The following is an 18239-nucleotide window of genomic DNA, read 5'->3' on the forward strand; positions in this document are numbered from 1 at the left end:
ACCATTGTAGATATGGTCAAACACTCTTCACTTTCAATACAAGTCAGAGAATCAATTCCAGACAACCCAGAACCAATTCAGAGAAGGCATCATTGTAAAAAATATGGCTGCTGTTTCACATTAGCCCTCTGAATTTTCTGAAAAATGTTGTCTGTGGCCCACACTAACCTAGAACTCTTTAGGGAAGCATAGTTTTCACTTAGCTAAGTTGACACAGTGCCATTCCACCACAGTAGGGCACTAATGGCTGACTCCAAGTTGGTCTCATGATGTTGTGCATGTAATGCGACAATAGGGGTTAAGTCTCTGCTCTAGGCACTTTGGTAGTACTTGGGCCATGATGCTGGACCACCTCAGGTGAAGGCACTGAATCAGCCACTTGGTCCCATTGCCCCAGGGACAGAGATGGGCTGGGAAGGAGAAGTGCTACTTTTGGAGTGAGGCTGGTTGGTCATGGAGGGAAGGCTGAGTGAACTCTTGTAGTTTCAAGGCTATGTAAGTTATTACCAATTTTGTATTAATTTCCAGATTATGCTCCTTTTGGTCGGGTCTGCAAATGTGAAACACAAAGCAAGCATAATGTACTCTGAACTTTTTATATATTTAACACTATGTAACTGTGTCTAACTTGGAGTAAACATGATAGTGAGTAATAATACCAGTTATTATTTATTTAGTTCTTATCACATGCCTTTAGGAATAGGTTTTTCATATTTTATCTCCTGTTTTTCTTTTTTTTAAATAGCTTTATTGAGATATAATTCATATCCCATATATTTCACCTATTTAAAGTATACAATTTGGTGGTTTAAGTATATTAATAGATAAGTGTAACCGTTACCACAGTCAACTGTAGAACATTTTTATCTCAGAAAGGAATTCTGTACTCTTTAGCAATCACCTTTTCACCAGCCCAAAGCAACCACCAGTCTATTTTCTGTCTCTTTATATTACCCTTTCTTGACATTTCATATGAAAGGAATTATATGTTATATTTTGTGACTGACTTCTTTTATTTAATGTAATGTTTTTAAGGTGCAAGCACATTGTCACATCAGTGTTTCATTACTTTTTGTGGCAGATTAATATTCCATTGTATGAATGTACCACACTTTGTTTATCCATCCATCAGTTGATGGACATCTGGGTTGTTTCCACCTTTTAACAATTATATATAATGCTGCTGTGAATATTCATGTATAGGTTTCTATGCATCTTTTAAAAAGTTTATTTAAATTTAATTTAATTAACATATAGTGTATTATTAGTTTCAGAGGTAGAATTTAGTGATTCAGCAGTTGCATGTAACAGCCAGTGCTCATTACATCAAGTGCCCTCCTTAATGTCCATCATCCAGTTACCCCATCCCCCTTCCCCCCTCCCCTCCAGCAACCCTCAGTTTGTTTCCTATGATTAAGAGACTCTTATGGTTTATCTCCCTCCCTATTTCCATCTTATTTTATTTTTCCTTCCCTTCTCCTATGTTCATCTGTTTTGTTTCTTAAATTCTACATAGGAGTAAAATCATATGGTATTTATCTTTTTCTGACTGACTTAATTCGCTTTGTATAATAACCTCTAATTCCATCCACATCATTGCAAATGGCAAGATTGCATTCTCTTTGATGGTTGAGTATTATTCCTTTATGCATCTTTTGTATGAGTTCTGTTTTCGTTTCTCTTGAGTAAACACAATGGGGGTAGAATTACTGGGTCTTATCTTCCTAACAATCATGTGAGGTAAGTAGCTTAATCTATGTACTGTTAAGGAAATTGAGATTCAGGAGAGTTAAACCATTTGCCCAATATCATAGAACAAATAGAAGGTGAGATTAAAACTCTGTGCCCTTTAAGTCCATAGTTCATGTTTCTTCCACTGTACTTCTGCCCGATGTGAGCACTAAATATGCAGCTATGTCCATGCATTCGATGAATATCACCCCCCCCAAGTACAGACATGCATAATTATCAGAATGACATCAATTGTGGTTTAGGACAAACCTGACATCATTATGACCACTCTATTCCTCACACCATCTCCCCTGCTTGGAAATATGCACTCCAGCTATATCTACCTCCCTTCTATGGATTTTTTACAAAATGAACTCTGGCTTGTCTTTAGGGAGCAGAGTCAGAATTACCTTTCGTATGAACTAGCCTTAGGCATTATGCAGTGGGGAGGCACAACAGCATCCCTAGACCTGGATTCTCTCCGACGCTCACACAGAATGAACTCGCCTGGATGCTCTCTGAATCTTGATCTCTTGACAAACAGGCTTCTAGATCATCAGAGCCTCCCTTCTCTCCCCCCCCACCCCGGGGTCCTTTCTCAGCTTGGGCCCACCACCGCTGTGCACACATTCAAGGCACCAAAGCCTCATTTCCCTGAAATAGTGCTCATTAGGACTGACTGCCTTCTCCCCAACTAAGATACAGAAATCGTACAAACTTTTATATTTTTTAAGAGCAAGCAGTTCGAAATTGGATTACCTTTCTACATTTTCATACAAAGTGGATTAATGTGCCCCTGTCTTTATTACATTTTCCACCCTTGTCATTTGTGATTAAGCCAACACTATGAAGATGTATTACAGATTGGTATAAATGGGAATATTAAAACCCTGGCTATATATCAGAGAAGCTCAAGGCAAGTTGATTTGTGTTCCACACACTCTCAGTGCAATACATCTGGAATATTTCACGTCTCTTTGGACCAAACAATCTTTCTAGGGTACCAAAAGTAAGAAGAGGTAAGGAAAAGGGGGAAAACAGAGGAAAGAAGGAAGAGTGCCAATCTTTGTTCTAGGACAATGGAGGGAGGCCACACTTCTTCAATAGTCTCAATATAGAATTTTTCATATTAGGTTCTCAGACCCAAACCATCACCTGGGATCAATGAAGCAGGAAAAACGTGATTCATAACCAAGATTCCTCACTCATATGAGCAAGAAGAGTGTTTGACCGGGCCCCCACTTAATGGTTTTGACCTTATGTTCCATCTCTGCCAGGTCATTCCTGCTCTGTGAGTAGATTTATGGCTCAGGCTTTCTGTGGAAGCAGCTGGCCCTAGAACAGTTCAAATCCGAAAGGCAAGGCCAGTGCCTGTAGAGGTGCCACTTATTCTTAGTCACACGAGACATAGACGCAAGGCTCCAAGACTCATATCATGGGATAGGCAGTTCTGGTAGGAAGAGGAAGGGATAATGTCCACTGACATGCTGTTTTCTGAGCAGAGACTGATCCTATTGCTTTCCTCAAGACTCTTACCTGCAATACATTCTTTCCTTCACATCATAACTTCTTTCCCAGAGATGTTTAGAAGGACCTCTGAAGAGCTCTGTTGCCTGTGGCTGTGGTTCCTTCCCACAACATGCTGCCCAAACTATAGCCACAGGCTCTCCCTCACCTGCCATCACCTCCCCTTCTGCTCTGCTAGCCCCCCTGGGGCCCTGCAAGGAAGAAAATATAAACAGATCAAAGCAGCTCTCCCTCTGACTACTTCACTTACCCTGAGGACACAATCTCAGGAGTGTTTTAAGTAGGCCCTCTGGTCTGTGGAGGGTAGTTATGACTACACTGGAAAAACACAGGTGATTAGTACCCCAGAACAAAGAAGGTGCTAAGCAGCTCTGAATTAAGACAGTCTTTGTTGATAATTATGAGGTGGCTGTATACTTTACCTCTCATTTTAATGTGATACTATCCAGTTGACTTTTTTGATTGGATATAGTAGAAATAAGACAGGGTAGGGTTTCCACGCTCAAGAAGTTTGTGGACAATCGACCAAATAATAAGGATTTGGTAAATTGTGTTAATTATGAAGAAGAAAGTAAAACAGGGAGATTGAGTGTTGAAGAAACTAGTTTAACAATTTCAAGGAGGTGGCTTTTGATGTAGTCTTGAATAACCAGAACCTATCTGGATCCTAAATTAATTGGGGAGTTTGGGGCAGTAAACTATAGAGTCCTTTGACATAAACTGTTATGGGCAAGGCCAAAAGCCCTATTTCTGGTGCATGCCTGGAATTGTAGCCTTTTATATAAAGAGATGACTTTTCAGTATGGCGTGAAGGAATTAGCTGCAAGCCTGCTTGAAATGCTGGGTTGGATTGGAGTTATGTAGTTCAACCCGCTTTCCAAGTGTGTATCTGAGAAAAAGACACAGATTCAATTATTAATTCAACAAATGTTGATCAAGACATACACAGTTACCATGTGATGAAGATTTCAGTTAGATGGAAGAACTCTGTATTCAAATAATGGTAGAAATACAGTTTATACATTATTAAATGTACCATAAAGGAAAATGAGAGTCTAATCTCAGGTTATGTAACAGAGGACTAATTCTTATCTTAAATGTCAAGGAATGTTTTCCCAAATGATATAATTGGAACTAAAGACTGAAATCTGTGTAAGTATTAACCGGATGTTTCCTGTGGGGTAGGGACAGCAGGAAGCCTTCCTGATGGAAGAAACAACAAATGCAAAGATCCTATGACAAAAGGGAAAATGCCCTGTTTAGGAACCTGAAAGGAACTATCAGTCAGGGAGAGTACCAGATGAGTCTGGTGAGCTGAGCAAGTGCCAGGATAGGTAGAATCTTGTAGGTAATGGGGAGTTAATTGATTTTTCATCCTAAGAGCAATGGCAAGTCACTGAAGAATTTTCACCTGAGAAGTCACAGGTTCATTTGCATTTAAAAGGTCATTCTGGGCAAGAGAAAAGTAGATGTGGGAAAACCAGTTAGGAGACCATCTATACTGTCCAAGCCAGAGATCATGGTGCCTTGGGATGAATATGGGAGGAATATGACAGCACAGAAGTGGAAAAGTGAATGTATTATTAATAATGATCTGTTTACCAGGTCAAACCTACAGCACATGTTAATGTGCTAGAATATAGCAACTATGAGAGAAGGAAGTATCAAAGTTGATTCCTTAGTTTTGTTTGTTTGTTTCTTTTTCAAAATACCACTGCAAAGATGGTAGTTCCTTGATAGAGAATAAACTTTGGTGAAAGGAAACAAACTGCACACACTGTCTATTGACAAATAATGATTGAATTAGTCTTACCCCGTTCAAGGATGAGAAGAAGAGGAATGGTAGGGAGGGAGATTCTTCATGTGGTCCTGTGGCCATTGAAAAAATACTATGGAGTGATGGGAGACTAGAGGAAGTTTTTATTTTATTTTGTTTACTTGATTTTATTTCTAAAAATAATGTGTTCTAACTTCCAGGAGAAAATTTAAGGGCAAAGTTTGGCATTCTCCTTAGAATGAAAGAAGATTTTGTGTTATAAAACAGGAACAAAAATGATAAAGAGAGAAAGAATAAGATGATTTTGTTGGAGAAGCAACAAGGTAAATGAAAAGAGATGAGATGAGGAATTGCAAGAGGATTAAGAGCACAAGGGGGTGATGAGGTCATAAGAAGTAGGTATGATTCTGCAATAATGTAATCTGTAGTGTAGATAACAAATTTGAGAAGACCTCTCAAAATATGGAACAATAGGATAAATAAAATAAATGTAAGAAAAATAAAAGCATATAAATATGGTAGAGAATAAACAACACAAGAGGAGACTAATCAATATCCAAAAATATAGCAGGTGGAAAAATCAAACAGACCTATATTCCTTTCACCTGAAGAAAAACTTGTATGTAGAAGAAGTATCTCGCCGTATGCAGGTATGATGAGGTAAGGAAAATACCCACACAGATAATAACAAAAATCTGAATTGCAATAAATATAAATAGATGTTGTACTCATAAGCATTCAGTAAGGGGAAAAAAGCAAAACTAGAAATACGGTGTTTTAAAGAGAAACCAGTTTTAATATGATGCAGCCATCAAAAGGAATGAGATCTTGCCATTTGCAACGACGTGGATGGAACTGGAGGGTCTTATGCTTAGTGAAATAAGTCAATCAGAGAAAGACATGTATCATATGACCTCACTGATATGAGGAATTCTTAATCTCAGGAAACAAACTGAGGGTTGCTGGAGTGGTGGGGGTGGGAGGGATGGGGTGGCTGGGTGATAGACATTGGGGAGGGTATGTGCTATGGTGAGCGCTGTGAATTGTGCAAGACTGTTGAATCACAGATCTGTACTTCTGAAACAAATAACGCAACATATTTTAAGAAAAAAGAAAAAGAAGAAGATAGCAGGAGGGGAAGAATGAAGGGGAGTAAGTCAGAGGGGGAGACGAACCATGACAGATGATGGACTCTGAAAAACAAACTGAGGGTTCTAGAGGGGAGGGGGGTGGGGGGATGGGTTAGCCTGGTGATGGGTATTCAAGAGGGCACATTCTGCGTGGAGCACTGGGTGTCATGCACAAACAATGAATCATGGAACACTACATCAAAAACTAATGATGTAATGTATGGTGATTAACATAACAATAAAAAATAAAAAAAAAAGAGAAACCAGTTTCAAGGCAGCTTCAATTTTTGCTCTACAACACCGTCAGAAGATAATAGATGAAAATATATAGAATTTTGAAGAAATTTTTTTTATTTAAGAATATTTTATGCAGCTTACTTGTTTTTTTTTAAGGTAAAAAGGAGAAAAATATTTTCAGCTTTGAAATGAGTGTTGACACACACACATGCGTACACACACACACACACACACACACACACACACACACTCAAGCTCCTGAAGTTATAGTCTTCTGATCGGGAGATAAGGGAGAAGGGAAAAAAAAGAAGCAAAAGATCAAGCACGTAGCTGTTATGACATACAGAGGTAGAGAAGAGCCCCTTTAAAAAGTCAAAGTAAATATTCTCTAACTCTCGTTTTAAAACGGAATGTAAATTAAAAAAAACCTATTTGCATATTAATGACATTAAGAATAACGTTATAAATTCCCAGATTATTGACAAAGCGGAATAGGAGTTTAGGAAAGCACAAAATTATGGTGTAAAAGGGTGGAATATTAAGACCTTTCATTTCATCTTAACTATAATATGAAAAACATGATTAAAGTGATAGGACTTGATTTTTCTTTTCCCCTCCCTTTCTGGAGTTTGATTAACACTGCCCTCTACTTCTACCGTAGTCTTCTGTTTACATCCCAAATTAAATTAGACTTTTAGGAAATTCTTGACTCATTTGCAGCTGTGCTTATCTAAAGCTGAAAGAGAAAAAGATATGTGAATGCAACTTACATACTGTGAGGCCAAACACAAGCACAGAACTTTTATATTATTTATAAAACAAGTTATTCCCACATAAATAGCAGTGAGGTGAGGTCCCGCACCTCCTATGCTTATTCCAATGTTTTTCATCTAAAATATAAAAATGTACATTTCTGTTATTTTAATTTAGTTCTGTTAGTTTCAGCTTAGTATTCCTTTCATCAAGGTTCTCTCATCAGACTTTGGCTCCATCCCTCTTAGCTTTGCACCATCTGGGGATTTGGCCAACAGCCACCTATGCCTTCATCTAAGCTAGTGTTTTGCAAACTAATTATTTGAGGACCAATGACACAGATTTGACACATTTTGAATATTCACATGCATCTTATAAATTTAATATTTTTCTTTCTCTAACATTTTCTCTTTTTTACTTATATAAATTTATTTTTAAAGAATTCTATAGCATGAGTTTGATGTACAAGATACCTACTGCATACATAAACCAGTTTTGGTCTGTGACAAAATAAAACTCTCATGTGAGCCACCTACCAATAGTACAGTACCATCCTTTGGAAGGGATGGTATTTATTCCTGTCATCTGTGGAGTGCTGGGTACGTTCATCATCAAATGTTTGTCTCATCCGTGATGCCACTTTCTGTGCTAGAGCCAAAGGCCAAAGCTCTGGATGATATAGTAAGCCATAATCTGAGCACATTGACTGATACAGTGAAGGCTGTATAGAAGTCCTTTCACTCAGAGGCATTTTTCAGTCTTGACATATTTGCTTGGCTTTAAAAAGTTCAGATTATTTTAGGTAGTTCATTTGGCTCTTTCATTAGTCTCTGACTCTAAAATTATCCCAACCCAACTTATATATGATTTCACATTCCAACTGCCTTTTCAGAGCCTATAAATATTCTGATTCAGGTGCAAATATATTTTGAGTATATCATCAGAATCTTTTTGGATTTCAGCTAAAAAAATTCCAGATTCAATAATTTGTCAAATTCATTAGTGGCTTTGACCAATATGTACATCACTCCATGCAGTTAAATAAGGATAAAATATATTTTAATCTTTTATGTTGGCAGAGACTTAGAAGGAAGAGATGTGTTTGTTTGTTTGTTTTAAATTCTGTCTCTTTCCCAACAAACTGTCTTATCTTCTTTTGGCTATAAGTTGTTATTAAGGTAAATTTCTTTAATGTAACTTCTTTAAGATGGATTTGATTCTTTCATAGGATAGCAATGGTTATTTCTAATGTGGAGGTCAAAATGACAAGAGCAATTCATCCTCATTCTCCAGGACACCATCTTATCACCAGCTGGGGTCAGGAAGAAATTTTTCTGCCCAGAGAAAGGTGCCCTATAATTCACTTCAATTGGTGCTTAGTGCAAACACTTTCTTCTCTCAGACCCAGCAGGTGTGAGCTACTTCTCATGATGCATCATCCTATTTTCCTACAGCCTTCTTTTCTCATTACATGTTGCCCCTTCCTCTACCTACTTTCTGCCTCAGTGTCTCTTTCCTGTGTTACTTTTCTCCTTCATAGCCTATCCTTTCTCTTCCTCTTTACTAGTGAATTGTGTATGCATCTGGAGTTAGGAGCTTTCAGAATCTGCATCTGTCCCTTCACCCCTCTTGGTGTGCTGGCCACTTATACCCTCTTGTCATCATTTCTTCTGCCCAGCCATTAATTAGGACATTCGCTGACATTCTGGTTTGAATTGCAGGAGCCAGCTGCTTCTTGGACAATGCTGCCAATGAGGGTATAAAATGGAAAATGGCAGGTTCTGTGCTATCTAACAGGAGACATTAGCTTAAACAGAATTTTCAGGGTCTTGGATTAAAGGTCAGTTTCAGGGAAAACACGTTCTGATAGGATTGATATATTCATAGCACATAAAGATAAATAGCCAAAGTTCCGTATACGTGTTACATCAATTTAAATACATTTTAAGATAGACTATCTTACATTTCATCATATGCTTTATTGTGGTACTAACATATTTGCTGTATTACTTTCACAGATTCCATTTCAGATATCGTTGATGGAGAACAATGACTAAGAGAGGAATAGTAATAATGGCAGCAGTAGCAGTATTTCTAGCAGTAAAAATAGTAACATACTACCTTCCTGTTTGTGTAGTTTCTTCAACTTTTAATATATTTGGGTCAACCAACATCTCACAAACATTTATTACATGTCTGGGATTGTGGCTGGTGAACCATATAATATATTTTTTGGTATATCAAAAATGGCTGACTATCAGACAGTTCGTGTGGTTCAACAGTTTCCCATTTAATTCTCACAATAAAGCTTTGAGGTAAATATTATTCTTGTTCCCTATATGAGGACACCGAGGACCAGATCAGAGAGCATTATGTGGAGTCAGGGCCTCAGACTGGAGCGTGCATTTTTCCTACTGCTACACAAAACCCACCCTAATCTCATTTTGTGATTTCCATGTTTCCTGTTGGTTAACAAAAAGTTTCAGGGGAGAATTCAGTGTCCTCAATGTGCTGCTGACCCAACACCCTATAGTTTGTGAACATGAGCTGTTTTCATTAGTTCCTGACCAGGATATTTTTCTTCTCCCCTTGAAAATACAAGGTCTGAGCATGAATGTTATAACCACAGAATCATTTACTGGAGTCATGTTCACTTACTGAAGTATTTACATACATGCCACTGAAGCTCAGATATGTTCAGATAGAACCAGGACCGGAAGCTACCAGGACCCAGAAATGATGGCTTTGGGGCTGGAGTTTTTTTTAAGAGCAGAAAAGGCAAGCCCACAATTCTAATTCTTCGCTTCTAGAGGAAGTAGTCTTATTAAAACCTCTTGTACTCTTTATCATCACTTCCTGGGCCATATTACTATCAAAGCACACTGCCCTAGCTCTGCATCCTGGATGAGTCAGGAACTCTAAACTGACAGGATCTCCTTCCATTACAACTTCAATCACTACATCACTGTGGCTGAACACCTAGACCGTTCATGATTTTTGTAGCATCCTCAGTTTTCCAGATGAATAATAAATATAATTCTTCAAAAATTTCAGAAAACCCATGTATTCTTTTTATTCTTTTTTTTCCTTGAGAAACAAGAAATCTATTTGCTTTTGCATGGTATGTGGCAGTCAGAAGTACCTCATTCATTCACTTCTTATTCATTTGATGCATGAAAAAAGGCATTAAATGTATTTCAGCGTGTCACCTCAAATTCCGTGCAACCAACGGTGATGAATATGCTCAGTTCCTCAGCTGGGGTACTGTTTCATTTTTTTCATGACAATATCATTTGACAAGCCAATTCTGCATTGGCAATATTGTATCATATTTTTGTCTGCATGTAAATTATGTTGACAGTCTCATAAACATAAATTGGCAGGCATACTGTCCCAAAGCAATGTTTGTTAAAATACACTAATGGAATAGAATAAATAAATTTTTCCAAAGCATTAATAACACAGCAGTGTGTCACTACATTGTGCAAGGAGGTCTACAGAATATGTTACTGTCTATGCTAAATTAATACAGTATATATTTCCCAACATATATTTCATTCCATCTCATGCTTATGTTTATTGATTAGTCATCCCATTTCATGCAGTTTTGTGTATTAGCAATCACAACCTTATGATACTTTGTGAAAGTCAGCATTGTCTGGGACAGATACCTGTAATGGAACATGTGTGTAAGGTGTAATTTGAGTCCTGCATTGTTACATTGCTTTGTTCCCGACTGAGCTTCCCTTTCCTCACCTGCCAACCTTAGGAGGTGCTTTTAGCTGGCTTCTGCTCTGGTAGAGATGGCAGATGCTAGAGATTTAGAGGAGGTGTCTAGAACACCAAGTAGACTGGGTATAGGTTTTATTTATTTACTTTTGAGCCCAACAATCAGGAATTTTCCCTCCAGGTATTTGTGGACAAATAGGATGGAGCATTTTGGAAAAGTAGGGACTATTCCATGCTGTTAGTTTTTTCACTTGCTAGCAGTGTAACCTTTGGCAAGATATGAAAAATCTCTAAGTCTCAATTACTGTACAGTAGGGATAATCACAAATAAGAACAGGTGTTATGAGGATTAGATACAAAGAGACGTTGAATGTAAAGTAATTGTCATGATATCTGGCTTATAACAGGTATCACAAGATGATATCTGACCATGTAGATTAGAGGGAAAAAAGGGGAAGAGATCCAGTAAGAGAAAGAGAAAGACAGAAGCAAAGAAAGAAAATGAATTTAACCGTATTCTTTGATGAAACAGAGGATGGAAAATTCATATGCTATGTTTCCAAAAGTGTAAGTACTTGGAGTAGGGAGAAATGGGTATGAGTCAAGGTATGTATATCAGATGCCACATGTACTCTGACTTGTGTATTTCCCCGAACGGCAGTGCATACACTTCTCTTCTAAGATTCTCTTTCCTATTGATAGATTCTTATTTTCTTATTTCATCTTCTGATCTTTGGAGAGTAAAGATGAACTGAGAAGCAGAAGCTGAGATTCCATTGCTGAAGGACTAGAATTTCACTGAGAAAAGAACTTTAGGAAAAGCAGTAGGGCTAGTCCCTAAGGGTCATACCTCTTGAATCAGAGTTGGACCAGAATCTTGTGTGGCTGTTTCTCAAATGCCTGCTGCTGCAACTTCACCTGGTATGTCAGCTTCTAACTTTGAGACTTCATCTGAAACGTCCTATAGACTATTCACCCAGAAGTCCACGTATTTGGACTTGGGTGCTAAGCAAATTTTAGGCAGACATAGTTCCTGCCATCAGATGTATAAATCCAGGCCAGTAAATATGCAGGTTATACAAAAAAAGAAAATGGATAATGAATACATGACTCCACTCTAAGATACTGGGTTTGAATTTCACCATCCTTCCTAATTAACCAAAGGATGCAAGCCCCCATCTTCTTGGTGAACGGAAGAGATTTTATTGAAGAGGTAAAATGTAAGAACTGCTTGTAAAAACTTAAGCAACAAGCCAGGCAACAAATTATGAATAACTATTCGACTAAAATGGTGCCTATAAGGGAGAAAGCAAACACAGGGACAGGGAGAGGCAGTATTTTGTAAAAGTAAGAGGTAAGATTTTTGTAAACTTAAATAGTAGGTATTATTGAGCATAATACTTACAAAGCATTATGCTGGATCTATGGGTAAACAGAAAACATTTCATATCCCCTCTTTGATCTCCAGGAGTTTACAAATTATTTGGAGATATAAGACTCATATATAGGCAAGTTCTTGAGGTGAATACAAGAAGTTGAACCCAGCTCAGTAATACAAGTTAGCTTGGGCTGTGTAGTGAATGTTGTGGCATGCCTCTTAGATTCTGCATCTTTATGACTCATTCCTCAGGAGTATTGCCTTCTGGTTGCTCACAGATTAGTATTCCCCAAGAACTTCCTTTGGCCTGAGGTAGTTGCCTTACCCAAGGTTACTCCCTTTCCCCTGCGACAATACACATCCAATAACTGGTTGATGGGTCAGGGGGTACAAAGGCCCAACCCCCGTGTCTAAATGAGGGATGTCTCTGAAGGGCCATTCTAACTGAAGAGCTTGCCATGAGACTGGCTAGAGCTTCTGTTGCAATGCATCACCGTTCTACATTTTTCTGTGCCCGTTTCTGCTTTCTTCATTTGGTTACATTTGTTGTTCCTAAGGGCCCTTCCCAATAAGCCCTTTGTACACAAATCTCCATCTCAGAGCCTGTTTCCTGAGAAACCTAATCTACCTACCTACCAGAGCTTCTGTGTTTTAAGGTTCATAGAGTGGTGCAGATAATAAATGCTATATGGATATCTAAAAGAGAGAAAGCTCTCCATTTTTGTATAATTGAGTATCTCTTTATTTCCCCAAGCTTGCAAAATATTTGTTACATGGTCAGCCCAATAGATTTTTGTGACATAAATGGCTTGTGTACTCAGGAAAGTTGGCTGGATGTTGACAGGCAGGAGGGAGAATAACTAGAAAGTGACTGACTTGGGTAGCAGGAAGAATATTTCATCATTCTCAAAAATAAAGAATTGAACCAAGGGAGAGAATTTGAACTGATTGTTCTTTTCTGTGTCCTGCCTCAGAATGTTTGATAGACAGGAATTTATGGAACTGAATTAAGTGTGAGTTTAGGGTTCATTGTATCTTTGTGGTATCTGCTCTTCAGTCACTGTAGAATTATAAAAAGTCACTTCTGGATCCCATCTCCTGTAGTTCGTGGTGCTATAAAACCTTCTCTCCTGGAGAGTCCTAGGGAAGTTTTAAAACTCAGTTATCAAATATATAGATATAGATAGAAAAATAGGTATAGACACAGGTGGAAAGAAATAGACTTTCTCATATTGTACCCTGCGTGAGAACATGTTAGTCAAAACTTCCTAAAGTGCAATTTGCAGCTAAAATGTACTAACCCTTTGATACAATTCTATATTCAGGGACTTATTCTGAGAAAGTAATTAAGATATATGAAAGACTTAATCTCAGAGTTGATTATTACAAAATAATTGCTAACAATATCAATGCCATACAATTGAAAATAAGTTAAATAAATTATAAATACATTATTTTATTTTCCAAAAAAGAAATATTATTTATCCATTAAATCAATGCTAGATGAATATTTATTGGCTTGGAAAGATAGTCACATACATTTAAAGAGTCATAAAACCCTAACCATAGTATAATACCATTTTTTTTTACTTACAAAATGAACATCTATATGGTATATATGTGTGTATCTATATTTGTGTATATATATTTTATATACAACATATAAACGTGTTACATACACTATATATATGCATATATGTATATATACACACACATATATGTCTCTTTATATCTGTATACTTTTTTTTTATTATGTTATGTTAGTCACCATACAGTACATCATTAGTTTTTGATGTAGTGTTCCATGATTCATTGTGTTTGTATAACACCCAGTGCTCCATGCAGTACGTGCCCTCCTTAATACCCATCACCAGGCTAATCCATCCCCCCACCCTCCTCCCCTCTAAAACCTGCAGTTTGTTTCCCGGAGTCCATAGTTTGTCATGGTTCCTCTCCCTCTCTGATTTCCCCCTCTTCATTTTTCCCTTCCTTCCCCTAGTGTCCTCCATGCTGTTCCTTATGTTCCACAAATAAGTGAAACCATATGATAATTGACTTTCTCTGTTTGACTTACTTCACTTAGCATCATCTCCTCTAGTCCCATCCATGTTGATGCAAAAGTTGGGTATTCATCCTTTCTGATGGCTGAGTAATATTCCATTGTCTATATGGACCACATCTTCTTTATCCATTTGTCTGTGGAAGGGCATCTTGGCTCTTTCCACAGTTTGGCTATTGTGGACATTGCTGCTATGAACATTGGGGTGCATACGGCCCTTCTTTTCACTACATCTGTATCTTTGGGGTAAATGCCCAGTAGTGCAATTGCTGGGTCACAGGGTAGCTCTATTTTTAACTTTTTGAGGAACCCCCACACTGTTTTCCAAAGTGTCTGTACCAACTTGCAATCCCACCAACAGTGTAAGAGGGCTCCCCTTCCTTCACAACCTCTCTAACATTTGTTGTTTCTTGCCTTGTCAATTTTTGCCATTCTAACTGCTGTAAGGGGGTATTTCATTGTGGTTTTGATTTGAATTTCCCTGATGGCTAATGATGATGAACATTTTTTCATGTGTCTGTTAGCCATTTGTATGTCTTCTTTGAAGAAGTGTCTGTTCATGTCTTTTGCCCATTTTTTGACTTGATTATTTGTTTTTTGGGTGTTGAGTTTGAGAAGTTTTTATAGATCTTGGATATCAGCCCTTTAACTGTAGTGTCATTTGCAAATATCTTCTCCCATTCCATGGGTTGCCTCTTTGTTTTATTGACTATTTCCTTTGCTGTGCAGAAGCTTTTTATCTTGATGAAGTCCTAAAAGTTCATTTTCACTTTTGTTCCCCTTGCCTTTGGAGACGTGTCTTGAAAGAAGTTGCTGTGGCTGATGTCGAAGAGGTCACTGCCTAGGATCTCCTCTAGGATTTTGGTGGATTCCTTTCTCACATTGAGGTCTTTCATCCATTTAGAGTTTATCTTTGTGTATGGTGTAAGAGAATGGTCGATTTTCATTCTTCTGTATATAGCTATTCAATTTTCCCTGCACCATTTATTGAAGAGACTGTCTTTTTTCCATTGGATATTTTTTCCTGCTGTGTCGAAGATCAGTTGACCATAGAGTTGAGGGTCCCTATCTGGACTCTCTCTTCTGTTCCATTGATCTATGTGTCTGTTTTTGTGCCAGTACCATGCTGTCTTGGTGATCACAGCTTTGTAATATCACTTGAAATCAGGCAACGTGATGCCCCCAGCTTTTCAGTAATGTGGCAGGCTACAAAAATCAATGCACAGAAATCAGTTGCTTTCCTATACACTAACAATATTACTGTAGAAAGAGAAATTAGGGAATCAACAGCACCAAAAACCATAAGATATCTTGGAATAAACTTAACCAAAGATGTGAAGGATCTGTACTCTAGAAACTACAGAACACTTATGAAAGAAATGGAAGAAGACACAAAAAGATGGAAAAACATTCCATGCTCATGGATCAGACGAATAAACATTGTTAGAATGTCTTGCTGCCCAGAGCAGTCTATACTGTCAACACCATCCCGATCCCAATACCAATGGCATTTTTCAAAGTGCTGGAACAAACAATCCTAAAATTTGTATGGAATCAGAAAAGACCCCGAATTGCCAAGGAAATGCTGTATACTTTTTTTAAGATTTATTTATTTATTTTTGGGGGGGGAGAGAGAGAGAGAGAGGAAGGGGCAAAGGAAGAGGGAAAGGAGAGAGAGAATCTAAAGCAGACTCCCAGCTGAGCATGGAGCCCAATATGGAGCTCAATCCCATGACCATGAGATCATGACCTCAGCTGAAATCAAGAAGCGGACACTTAACTGCCAGAGCCACTCAGGCACCCTTATATCTGTATAATTTTTAAAGGCTGAGGGGAAATAAACCAAAATGTTAATAGTGGTTATTCTTGGGTAGAAGGACTGTGAGAATTTTTTTATATTTATTTAAATATATTTATTTGTTTCCTGTTTTACTCTTGTTTTTCTAGATTCCCCTCATCTTCTTATTTTCCTCTCTTTCCAGACTAGAGTCTCTGCTTTTTTACTTAACCACTCTCTTGACAATATGCTAAACTAAGTTGTAATTATCTTTATCATATAAACTTGATAAAATCTCACTGTGGTTGAATCTAACTAACTATGGAGCTGTCTGGTTCTGTGTCTATACCTGAACTGCTAATAACACCTTGATAAGTTGTACCCCTAGGTCATTTGGAACCACTAGCAATGGACAGTCATCCCTATTAATACTGTAAAACCCAATCTTTACAATCTATATACTGTTTTCTCCTAGTGATCTTACCATTTACATCAGCGTGGACAGAACTGGAGGGTATTATGCTGAGCGAAATAAGTCAATCAGAGAAAGACAACTATCATATAGTTTCACTTATATGAGGGATATAAGAAAAAGCACAGAGGATCATAGGGGAAGGGAGGGAAAATGGAATGGGAAGAAATCAGAGAGGGAGACAAATCATGAGAGACTTGTAACTATGGGGAAAAAAACTGAGTAATGCTGGAGGGGAGGTGGGTGGGGGTACGGGGTAACTGGGTGATGGGCATTAAGGAGGGTACGTGATGTGATGAGCATGAGTGTTATATGCACCTGATGAATTACTGAACTCTACACCTGAAACTAATGATGTACTCTATGTTGGCTAATTGTATTTAAATAAAAAAAAATACTGTACAGCCATCTTCTATAGTCATTGAGCCCTCACTCCCATTTCCCATACATAATCTCCAAACATCTCAAGCTCCACATTCTGTTACTCTTCTCAATCTCAGTAGTCAACCTATGCTTCAGGTTGATAAAGAAAATAGAAACCATTAGATAGGAATCTTAGCATCACAAATAAGCCAAATCTATATGTCTGCCTCTATCTGTTAGCTTTTTCTCTTCAATTCCAGTCATTACAGTGGAACTCCAATTCCTTCAATTTCTTGGATCCATCTCTTCACATATAATCAAGTGCAATACACAATATTCTGCCTCCTTTCTACTTACTCTCCTAGATATCTTTCTCCATTGTCTCTGTACCATCCTCCTTTCTGGCCTTAATTTGATCATCCTGTTCTCATTGTATAAAAAGATGTTTATATTTTGAGAATTATCTTAAATTTATACAAGGTCAAGAAAGTAATGTCTTTTTCTACATAAAGAAGATTCAGAGAGCAATATATGACAACATCCCTATATGTACTCATCAGAATTAATATTTTAACATGTTGCCATGTTTTCTTCAGATTATTAAAAATAAAAATAATATTTGTATGCAAAATAGTGAAATTGGGCCCCTATCTTGCAGCATGCACAAAATTGACTCAAAGTTGATTAAAAACTTAAACATAACACCTGAAACATAAACTCCTAGAAGAAAACACAGGGGAAAATTTCCTAGAAGTTGCTCTTAGCAGTGATTTTTTTGGATTTGACACTTAAAGCAAGGACAACAGAAGCAAAAATAAAGAAGTGGGACTCTATCAAACTAAAAAGTTTCTGCAGAGCAAAGGACACAATAAAATGAAAAGGCAATGTGGGAGAATATTTGCAAACCATATGTCTGAATATATACAGAACTCTTAAATTTAATAACAAAAAACAAAGTACTGAAATAGACATTTTTGCAAAGAAGACATACAAACTGCCCGCAGGTATATGAAAAGATACTCAACATCATTAACCATCAGGGAAATGCAAATCAAAATCACAATGAGATATCACTTCACATCCAGTAGAATGGCTATTATCAAGGAGTCAAAAGATAACAGGTGTTGACAAGGAAATGGAGAAAAGGGAAATCTTTGTGCATTGTTGGTTGGAATGTAAAATGGTATAGCCATTATGGAAAACAGTATGGAGGCTTCTCAAAAAATTCAAAAGAGAACTACCATATAATCCAGCAGTCCCACTTGTGGGCATATATCCAAAGGAAATAAAATCAGCATCTCAAAAG

This window comes from Zalophus californianus, chromosome 8 (assembly GCF_009762305.2).
Source record: "Zalophus californianus isolate mZalCal1 chromosome 8, mZalCal1.pri.v2, whole genome shotgun sequence".
Taxonomy (NCBI): Eukaryota; Metazoa; Chordata; class Mammalia; order Carnivora; family Otariidae; genus Zalophus; species Zalophus californianus.